The sequence below is a fragment of the Betta splendens genome, chromosome 2 (genome assembly GCF_900634795.4).
Source record: "Betta splendens chromosome 2, fBetSpl5.4, whole genome shotgun sequence".
NCBI lineage: Eukaryota > Metazoa > Chordata > Actinopteri > Anabantiformes > Osphronemidae > Betta > Betta splendens.
The window spans coordinates 5,316,014-5,325,313 of record NC_040882.2 but is presented as its reverse complement, the minus strand read 5'-3'; the positions used below and the strand labels follow the sequence as shown (position 1 = coordinate 5,325,313).

The 9,300-nt window shown below is 37.8% G+C and overlaps 1 non-coding gene across 1 annotated transcript; it reads left to right on the top strand.

The window, feature by feature from the left end:
* The first annotated feature begins 1,080 nt into the window (after positions 1 to 1,080).
* On the top strand, positions 1,081 to 1,221 carry LOC114851523 (U4 spliceosomal RNA). Its single transcript, XR_003785145.1, has one exon. It is a non-coding gene; the product is annotated as a U4 spliceosomal RNA (small nuclear RNA).
* Positions 1,222 to 9,300: the final 8,079 nt, after the last annotated feature.

Below are 9,300 nucleotides of genomic sequence, written 5' to 3'. Positions count from 1 at the left end.
TAGCCACACCTTTTCAGCTTCTACAGCACTTGATGTAACAATGTAGGTTGTTCTAATGAATAAAATCTGAATGTATTACTGAACACTTGAATTTGCTGTTATAGAACTGTATTAATATTGAAAGTAGAAACATGAATGAGGAATGCATGAAATTCCACTTTTATTTAACTCCGCCCACAACAGTGACCTGCCATCAGGGAGGCTGGGGCCTCTTTGCCTGACAAATACAATATAATATCTCAATATCATCAATAGAAATCCATGTATGTCCAGTGATCAGATATTTTTAATGTATTTAATCTACAATATCACTAATTCTTGAGATTTTCGTGAGTACAAATCACTGAATTTGCAGTTTCCTGATTTAATAAGAGGGAGAAACCACCAGTGCGTCAATAAAAACTCGAGCCTCGCCCCACAAACCGTCACTAATGGGTTTCAGGACAGATTTGTTCAACACTGTTACTTTTCCCAACTTGCTTAACACATTATCAATGCTTGTCTGATTAAATCACTTTAGTTGATCGCACATAAAATGGCAGAGTAAAATCTTAAAATAATGCAGATCAGGGACCAGCACACATCCCAAAGGGGGCGCTGCTGCCTTCCTTTACACAAGGAAAAGACACAAACGGTTTTCAGGTTCTAAAGAACGCATTAATGACACAATCCTCAATCATGTAAAGCAAGTTTTGGACCTTGAGTGATCATTGTGAAAACCTTAAAATGATTATAAAGCTGAATTTAAAGTTTTAAAACAACTTTAAAATGGATGAGGGTCAAACTTGAACATTTACACTCTCTATGCTTTTGTTTAGGACATCAGTATGAATGTGAAGAACACATGGAGAGTATTCAGTAGATCAAAGAACAACTTGTCTTACTGCTATCAAAGAATTGTTCCCCCTAGATCAAATATGTTATTTGGTTAAGAGAGGAATGGTAATGAAATATGATAGTGATCATCATTGTGCAAATTAATAGTGAAACAGACTGTCAGGTTCATCATTGGTACACTGTGAACCCTGACAGTGGGGTGTGCAGATGTTAGAGGCCGCTCCTCTCTAACGTCTGTGCATCATTCTTGCGCAGTGGCAGTATTGTAGCCTATGAGGTTTATCCGAGGCGCGATTATTGCTAGTTGAAAACTTTACCCAATACCCCGCCTTGATGACTTGAAATATAGTCAGCTATGGCAATTTTTGTTGGTCTCTTTGGAGACCCGTCTTTGTGTTCTAACATAAAACTATGTGTGTTCAAGACACATTGTGCATCACCCACTTTGTTTCTAAACCTTTTTGAGAATGAAGCCTTCTTTGATTTTCTGATAGCACAGTGAGGGTCAGCCCAGTGACATGTGGTGAGGTTTGTGGCTGGTGGGTCCTCCAGAGTCACCTTTTACAGTTATGATGACTGAACAGTCTTTTTCACAATTAATTTGGCACAATGATGATCACTATCATATTTATCACCATTCCTCTCTTAACCAAATAACATATTTGATCTAGGGGGAACAATTCTTTGATAGCAGTAAGAGACAAGTTGTTCAATTTGATCTACTGAATACTCTCCATGTGTTCTTCACAATTTATACTGATTCTAAACAAAAGCATAGAGAAGTGTAAATGTTCAAGTTTGACCCTCAGTACATTTTTAAGTTGTTTTTTAAACTTTAAATTCAGCTTTAATCAGTTTTACAGGTTTACAATGATTCACTCAAGGTCAAAACTTGCTTTACAAGATTGAGGATTGTGTCATTAATGCGTTCTTTAGAAACCTGAAAACCGTTTGTGTCTGATTCCTTTGTAAAAGGAAGGCAGCAGCGCCCCCTTTGGGATGTGGCTGGTCCCTGATCTGCATTATTTCAAGAGTTTTACTCTGCCATTTTATGTGCGATCAACTAAAGTGATTATATCAGACAAGCATTGATAAATGTGTTAAGCAAGTTGTGGAAAGTAACAGTGTTGAACAAATCTGTCTGAAACCCATTAAGTGACGGTTTGTGGGGCAGAGGCTCGAGTTTTTATTTACGCACTGGTGGTTTCTCCCTCTATTAAATCAGGAAATGCACAAATTCAGTGATTTGTACTCAAGAAATTCTCAAGAATTAGTGATATTGTAGATTAAATACATATAAAATACTGACCACTGGACATACATGGATTTCTATTGAATGATATTGTAGATATATTATTGTATTTGTCAGGCACAAGAGGCCCAGCCTCCCTGATGGCAGGTCACTGTTGTGGGCGGAGTTAAATAAAAGTGGAATTTCATGCATTCTCAATTCATGTATTCTACTTCAATATTATATACAGTTCTAGTAAATTCAAAGTGTGGCAGTAATACAAATTCAGATTTTTTTTACATTCAGAACAAACTACACTAAACTACTACACTACAAACTACCTCCCACCTGCCTTTTCTAGGTCAGTAAAACACACTGTAGATTTAATGGTGTTGGTGGTACTACACTTCTGTTGCATAACAGGGTCTCCTCCGTACACACGTGACCCAGTTAGTGTTATTATCCACACGTGCCACAGTGGGTGCTGTCGTAGTACATTAGGTGCCGTATAATTCTGTAACATTGTCTCCTTAAAAATCAGTAGTAATTACTTGATAAACTATGAATTATTACACAACATTTCCCCCCTTTGGTCCTAAAAAGGAAGATTTAAATTGAAAAACAAAACATACAAACGTTTTTTTAAAACTAGATTGTTTTCAACATTGTTCTCTCTCATAGTAGTTATACACCTTTACGTGTCACCCCTACATGCTTAACACCAGGGGCCCGTTTCAAGAAGGAGGTTTAACAAAGGAGTTAAAACGAAACTCTGAGTTGATTTACTCTGAGTTTGCAAACCTGGAGTTTTCGGTTCCAGAACAGCTGAAAAGAGTTGGTTTAATCAACTCTGAGTGGTCTGACTCAGAGTTAGGCGCGTGCGCCGCGACGATACAAAGCCCTGATCAATGGAGTGAAGATATTACGAGTCACCATGGCAACAGGACAACAAAAGACGTCCGGAAATGGATATGATACGTCAAGCATATAATGACTACGAGTCTATAATCCGTAGAAAAAGCAACACGGCTGCAGCGGCGAAAGAGAAAGAATTAGCTTGGAAGAAAATAGCTGCTCGAGTCAATGTGTAAGTTTACATTTTAATCATAAAGTGTTCAGCGTAACTAATTACTAAATAATTTTAGTATTGTTGTCATATTTAACTCGTAAAGTAAGGACTTGTAAAGTAATTGTTCACTCATCTAAGAAGTTTCTTTAGCAATTGCATAAATACCGATGTTTGTATGAATTAAAAGTGCAGTGTTATGTCTATGCATTTTTAAAATTCCTGTTGAGGTTGATGTGGGATTTGTAAAGTAATGATAATTCAATAATCCAATACGTTTTATGGAGAGCAATTATTACATTAATCTAATTAGGTTTTTAAAAGTTACCCAAAACACATATAATAATATAAGAATTTAATTTCAATTTTTATGTAGGTGCATAGGTATAAAAAGAACGTGGCTAAAAATAGAATGTAAAAACATAATTCAAACAGGTATAAGGCACCATCATGTCATGGGTGTAGACTACCTGACTTTACAACATTTGACTTATTAAATAACTAAATAGCATGCAGAGTATAGCAGTGCAGCACCATTTTCAACATGGGTGTAATGTTTTCACACAGTTAAACATTTGACTTCTACTCAGCCAACAGAAAGAAGGCAGAGACTAGAACAACTGGTGGAGGACCTGCACCTCCATCACTGACGCATGCAGAGGAGAAGGCCCTCAGCATGAACACTGGAAAGCAGAGGCTGAAGGAATTCCTGGAGGGAGTCATCAGAACCAGTCACTCCCCAGGATACAAGTGCATGTGTAAAATGTAAGAGGTCTACCTATATATTTGATTGTTTACCTAGGCTACTTTTGATATATACATTTCTTAGATTCTGGGTTGGGTTCTTTGTTGGTCTTAACAGATTGTGATGGTAATATATGAATCCTCCTGTCACAACAGAAACCCAGGATGTTGTGAGTATCATACTAAATAAAGCTTAAATTATGATAAGCAGTATTATAAAGTGTAATATTAATACAGTTTATACACAGCACATGATTTCTGATGTTTGTGTTGCGTAGCCTAAATGATGTAACTTTATCTCCAAGTATAGTGACATTATTATCTCCCCTCTGCCCCAGAGTGTGGAAGAACAGCAGAAGGAGGTCCGTCACATTCTGCTGCACAGATGCACACAGTCAGTGATGTTCAGTAAATGCCAGAGTTCAATTCTGTAAGAGTAATGAGGAACTATGTCTTGTAACTATAAATCTTCTGTATTTTAAGTTACCGGTTACAGAGTATGGGGTGCCAAATGTAAAAGGAGCACCTATAACTAGTTTTCTCACATTTAACTAAATGACACAACATGTTTTCTCACATTTAGTTAAATGTGCAAAAGTCTAAATGTAAATGTTAAATGTTAAATGTAAATGTTAAATGTTAAATGTAAATGTTAAATGTAAATGTTAAATGTAAATGTTAAATGTTAAATGTAAATGTTAAATGTAAATGTTAAATGTAAATGTTAAATGTAAATGTTAAATGTAAATGTTAAATGCTAAATGTTAAATGTAAATGTTAAATGTAAATGTTAAATGTTAAATGTTAAATGTAAATGTTAAATGTTAAATGTAAATGTTAAATGTTGGCCGAGTGTAAAACTGAATATTCATGAATGGGCAAGTACACTCCATCCCTACCCTCAAACAGCGCTGGTCTCAGATCAGAGACGCGAACTCAATCACCTCAAACAGTGCGCGCAAACCCCGCCCACATCTGATCTGGAAACTTTTGTTTTTAGCCTGGACGTAACTTCGGCTAGCTAGTATAGTTAGCCAACTAATTCTCCACCGGCGCCACAGAAATATTCTTTTTAAACCTACTTGACTCTCATTAATGGTGTTTACGACAGAACGGCAGTTTGAAGCGGAGCCTCAGCCCGCACAACTGCCGTTACAGCCCGTTCAATCTCCCCCAACGGGAGGGAGTCGGAGCTGGCGGCCATGATGGCTTCGACTTCAAGCTTCTCTCCAGTATTTTCGTGCACCGATCCAGAGTCAGATGTGGGCGGAGCTATACGTACTGTTTGACGTGTTTGAGTTCGCGTCTCTGATTTGAGACCAGCGCTGTTTGAGGGTAGGGATGGAGTCTTGCCCATTCATGAATATTCAGTTTTACACTCGGCCAACATTTAACATTTACATTTAACATTTAACATTTAGATTTAACATTTAACATTTAGATTTAACATTTAACATTTACATTTAACATTTACATTTAACATTTAACTTTTATATTTAACATTTAACATTTAGATTTAACATTTAACATTTACATTTAACATTTAACATTTATATTTAACATTTAACATTTAGATTTAACATTTAACATTTACATTTATATTTAACATTTACATTTAGATTTAACATTTACATTTAGACCTTGCACATTTAACTAAATGTGAGAAAACATGTTGTGTCATTTAGTTAAATGTGAGAAAACTAGTTATAGGTTCTACTTTTACATTTGGCACCGCATAACAGAGTTGTATAAACTAAATCTCAAGGAAATATTATACTTGTACCACAAGATTGAAAAGACAGATCTAGAAATTGAAATTCCCAAACACAAGCTGGAGATGAGTGTATAGTTAAAGGTGAATTGTATGAATTATTGGAAGAATCATAAAATCTAACAATTGCCTTTGTATTTGTAGGAAATGAAGAAAACCAAATAAATTATGATTTGCAATTATTCAGTTTCTTTTATTGGTGGTGGTGATGGCTGATCTTATGGCAAATCACATCTGACTGTCCATCCACTCTGCAGATTACCATAATGGAAGGAGTCTCCTCGGGGTCTTGTATTTGTAGGGCAGGCTGTTGCTCCCCTTTAAAAATTGCAATATTTCGGAGAACAACACATGCCACATTAATGTCACAGGCCTCTAAGGTGACGTAGACACTGAAGACATGCTTTCAACAGGCCTATGGTCATTTCCACCCGGGCTCTTGTTCTGCAGTGACACGTTAAAGCGCTGCTGGGAGCCTGCTTCAGGTTCTGAGTGAGAGGTCAGTAGTGTGGGCTGGCATTAACCCCTATCTCCAGCAGAAAGTCGTCAATCTCTCCTAAAAGAAAGTTCTCATTACTTTAGTGCTGCATAGAAGTGCTCCTGTGAGTGTGAGTGCATGCATTGAAATACGTGTATAGGACATACATGTACTTACACAGTGCAGCCTGTTATTTAGGGTTGACTCACGATATATTCATGAGTCATGACCAGAGTCAGACTTGGCCTCCACGTTTGTGATAATATGTGCAGCATCACATATGATCTTGGTGATGTAAACAATGTAATGTCAGTTACAGTGACCATTAGAAGGAGTAGTCAGTGTACCTGCACATTTAGCAGTTTATTTCAGATTACAGTAAGATGTTATTAACTGATCATCATTTTTCAGATTAGCTTTAATTAAACGAATTAAATACCACATACCTGCAATCCTGTGAAACTCCTACTTAATGGCTTTAAGGAGTTTGTGTCAAGGAAAGCGCTTGAGATCGAACTATTCTACAAACAGTGGCTTCACTAATGTGCTCAGCATCTCCAATTTTATAAAGAAAACTACCGTTTGCAAAAAAAAACGTAACGCAACACAAAGAATCTGCTCGGATGTAGGAGCACGACCACGATGGGTGATGTGTTTGACGTATGGGTGGATAAGATTATTGACATATGTATGGAGTCTAGAGAAAAACGGTACCGCTAAAATAAATATGCACGGCGATATGACAGAAAATTAACTTGTGGCGTTAAAATCCTCTCGCGCCGTAAATTCAACGTCGTGTGAATTAATACATCATCCTCATCTACAGCATCCTCTAGAAACGGACATTTTGGTCTCTGCGCGAAGGAAACAGGTGAAATCTATGAATGAACTGAAAGATTAAACGAGGTATTTAAACACTGTTCACTTTAAAAAGGGGCGGAGACCGAAGGAAACTCTGGGTTTCCCGAATAAAACCTGCTCGCGACCAGGTTAGGTTCACAGAGTAAGTTGCCATAGTAACTGACTCTGAGTTTCGATTACCTCGCTTCTTGAAACGGGTTTAAACTTACCCTGCTTTACGGGTTTAAGTAACCCCGCTTTCTGAAACTGAAAACTCAGAGTTTTCCTCATTTCGGGGTAAACAAACTCAGAGTTTCCACAAAACCACCTTCTTGAAACGGGCCCCAGGTGTAGTACAGGGTTCGAATGTTAATGTTTATCAGGCATACAATATAACTAAAAACTTGTAATCTGCTAAGTAGAACTGACTCATTAACTAAGAGAAGTGTGACATTTTTCAAATTGCTTTGCATTGAACACACACACGCACACACATGCACACGCACACTAAAGTAAAGAGACATACAATTTGCATGATGCTGTTGAGTGGACAGATTGGTGTGAACCAGTCTGACTTGATGACTTCCTGATGCTGAATTTCCTGCTTAGAAAAGTATAAATGTAAATGTGTACGATAACAGCGGTATAAGGCTCAGACTCCTGCTGTCCTGGACGACCCTTACCAGTATCTTAGCTAAGAAACAAGTTAGATTATTGAGATTAATTAAGTTGTCTTTATGCTGCCGGTTTTCGGGTCTGGTTTTCTTTCTGTGAAGATAATGCTATCTTCATGTAATATGTAATATTTCACATGAATCTAATGCAGATTCTGCCATTTGTCACAATTCTTAATATTGAAATAAATCAAGGTGACAAGCTTATATTATCTGTCCACCAGCAAAAAGTATAAAGGAATTGTGTTTTTACAAACTCACGTCATGAGAGAGAGAGGGAGAAACAGAAAGAGAAAGAAAGAATCAACAGCAACAAGCAGTAAAAGAGCAAAGGATGGTTTGACCCACAGCTGCCCATCAAAGACACAAAGTGTGTGTGTGTGTGTGTGTGTGTGTGTGTGTGTGTGTGTGTGTGTGTGTGTGTGTGTGTGTGTGTGTGTGTGTGTGTGTGTGTGCATATAAAGACTCTAACCACAAGTAGCTCAGCGCTCTGCAAACAAGGAGTTCTGCTGGGAGCATAAGGAACTACAGTATGAGGTCTTAGAAGATAAGAAGGAGCTTTGCCAATAGGTGCTTGTTAGGTGAGTCGGTGTTTGTTTGACAAAACAAGAAGAGAAGGGAACCATCCCATGTTGGACGAAGTCTTTCTAGTCTCTAGTAAAATGACGTGTTGCTTAGTTTCCCTATCTCGTGACAACTAAGAGTGGAGCCTAGGACACGCCTCTCTGCATGTTCTCCACTCACTCTAAACCTAAACATAGTTATAACTCTTGAGAGCCTCGCTGCGAGCCTTTCTCACCCAGACTCTAAAACTCAGAAACCAGGATAGAGTGAAATGGAAGATAATTCACTGTGGTGAGCGGGAACACACATTTTTTTAAAAATAATTACAAATTAGTTTGTAATGTTGGTTTAATCAACAAACATGTATGTGGGGATTGAAAGGTGCACTGTCCTTGGGGTAAGTCTAGGAGTTTTATCTGAACTGAACTTATAGTGGTGGTGAACCAGCTACATAAACCAAAAGGCCATCACAGGTTCTACCTGTATGTCCTTTAACATTTTCTTGTATGTGTGACACCATTAAAGTATGTTAGGAAAACAGAAACTCAAACTAAAAGGTGAGTGAGAACCCCTAGAGAATAGACAAACCTAATGGAGATCAGGTTTGTTGATAATTAAAAGAGTAATAACAAGGAAGGTTGATCTGTCTCCACTAAACCTGGATGCTGAGAAAACAGAGGAAGCAGAGTGAGTATAGAATGATTGGTTAAGCTAAGGGATTTAAAGTAAATATTTTACGATTTTCAATAAGAGTTGACCAAAACTACCTCAGGTCATATTGAAGAATGAAGAGACAGTCACATTGCTCCGTAATTTTAATGCAGAGAAGTTATCATTTATTACACCTCAGCAGATGGTTTGCTCCAAAACTACAACTAGTGCTTCCTGGTTTCCTCTGTACCTGCCCCAGGATTGGTCAGACTGAGAGGGGCGGAGCCAGCCTGCTGGAACGAAACCGAACGGCCGCCAGTGCATACACCTACAGCACTGATATTTAATGGCCAGCCGACCTGCTCTGGACTATTTAGAAGACAGCGAGTTTTATAGTGTTAGAACAGTCTGATATTCAGGGTTACTTGTATGATCCAGAGTGCA